Genomic DNA, 2,483 nt, shown 5'->3' with positions numbered 1-2,483 from the left:
CTCCTTGCTATCTTGAGGGTTTCCTTGTCTTTGCAGAAACTTGTCAGTTTGATGAGGTCCTACTTGTCTATATTATCTCTTATGGTATGGGCACTTGGCTCTTCCCAAAAATGCAAGAAAGAAATTGAGAACACACATGAATTAACCCAATAATTGAAATTTTTAAAAATGCACTGAGATTTGTCTTGTAACCTGGTATAAAGTTTATCTCATTTCACATGTCTTGTGGGCACATGAAAAGAGTATAGATTTTCCAGTTATTGGGAGGAGTGTTTTATAGATGTAATTAGATTGTGTTTGTTGATGGGATGATTACAATATTCAATATGCTTATTGATTTTATGTTTAATTATTCTATCAGCTGAGATGAGTATTGAAATCTCCAGCTATAATTTTGATTTTGTCCATTTCTTTATTTTCTTTCATTTATTTATGCTCTATGCATTTTGATGCTTTGTTAATAGATGCATATACTTATATAATTATTATGGCTTCTTTACTATTTGACACGTCTATCATTATGAAATATTTTTCTTTATCCCTGATAAAAATAATTTTTCTAAAGTCTGCTTTGTCTAATATTAATATAGCCACTCATCATTCTTCTGATTAGTGTTTTTAGTAGTATAGTTTTTCCTTATTTTTATTTTTAAGCAGTATGTGTCTTTGCATTATATGTGAAACTCTTGAAAACAGCACATAGTGGATGATGCTTTTTAGAAAGGCCTAACAGTTTCACTTTTTTTTTTTTTTTGAGTTGGAGTCTCACTCTGTCGCCCAGACTGGAGTGCGGTGGCCGGGAGTGGCCACCGCAGCCTTGACCTGCTGGGCTCTGGCGATCCTTCTGCCTCAGCCTTCCGAGTAGCCGGAATTACAGGCGCAAGCTACCATGCCCGGCTGATTTTTTGATTTATTGTAGAGATGAGGTCTTACTGTCCAGGTGGGTCTCGAACCCGTGGGCTTAGGCAATTCACTCACCTCAGCCTCCCAAAGGTGCGGGATTACAGGTTGAGCCACCGAGCCCGGCAAGTTTCACCTTTTAATGGAATATTTAGTCATTTACATTTAATGGAATATTTAGTCCATTTACATTTATTAAAATGGTTGGATTTAAGATTTCCATGTTGTTATTTGTTTTCTAATCTTCCCATATGTATTTCATTCCTCTTTTCTGACTAATTTTAAATTGGGTATTTTTCACTATTCCATTTCACATCTCCTATGGGTTTATTATATATATCCCACTTTACTTATTGTAATTGTTATTATAAGACTTATCATGGGGATCTTTAACTTATCATAGTCTGCCTTGAATTAATATTAGCCCATCCCATGTAAATCTTAAGGAACTTAAAGGTTTCCCCTTGTGGGTTTGTGTGTGTGTGTGTGTGTGTGTGTGTGTGTGTGTGTGTATTCTATTGTCATACATTTAACTTCTACATGTTACAAAAATCACAATTCAGTGGTACTTTTTTATTCTTTAAACAATGAATTATCTTTTTAAAAAAATTAAAAACAAAAATATATTCTATTTTTACCCATAAAAATAAAATATTTGCTATTTCAGTGGCTTTTATTCCCTTTATATACATTTGAATTCCATCTGAAATCATTTCTCTTCAACCTGAACAGCTTCCTTTAACATTTCTTGTAGTTTAGGTCAGCTGGTGACAAATTCCTAATCTTTGTTTTTTGTCCCCTGCCCCCCAAAAGAATGTATAATGAAAGACACAGGCACTGAAATATGTCAGAATTTTCTATCTTATATTCAAGAGAGCTGTCTAACTTACAGTCAGATGTAATTTTATGGAGAAAATAAAAACAAATACAAAAAGGAGGAAAAAGATAGTATTATTTTATCTTTTCTTTTGAGTGGTATTTCTGCTGGATGTCAACTCTATGTTGGCAGTTTGCTTTTCTGTCTAGCACTTAAAATTGTTATTCTATTGTCTTCTGGCTTACATTGTTTGGATAAGAAGTCAGTAGGAAAAATGTGGTATATATATACAATGGAATATTACACAGCCATAAAGAAGGACAAGCATAAGGACTTTGCAGCAACGTGGATGGATTTAGAGTCAATAATACCAGTGATCTATCATAGAAACAAAGAACAGAGTATCGCATGTTCTCACTCATAAGCAGGCACCAAATATTTACCATAATACTATAAAAAAGGAATTGGTAGTAGCAGGACACTGCAGGGCAGGGGTGGGGGTGGGAAACACAACATCAATATGGGTACCTGATGTCAAACGAGGCAAAGTGGGGGCCAAAGAGAGGCCCAAACTTTACCTGTATGATACTCACTTGTATGCCTAATCCTGAATTGTACCCTACTTCTTTAAAATAAAATATACTTTAAAAATAAATAAGTAAATAAAAGAGAAAAAAAATCAGTAGATTTATTAAAATTTTTAACGATTGTTTCCCATTATGTAATGTGTCCTTTTTCTGTTTTAATTTTGTTCTTGTTTTTTGTT

This window comes from Carlito syrichta, unplaced genomic scaffold (genome assembly GCF_000164805.1).
Source record: "Carlito syrichta isolate Samal-C Ts95f unplaced genomic scaffold, Tarsius_syrichta-2.0.1 Scaffold301974, whole genome shotgun sequence".
Taxonomy (NCBI): Eukaryota; Metazoa; Chordata; class Mammalia; order Primates; family Tarsiidae; genus Carlito; species Carlito syrichta.
Note: the sequence above shows the minus strand (reverse complement) of the source record.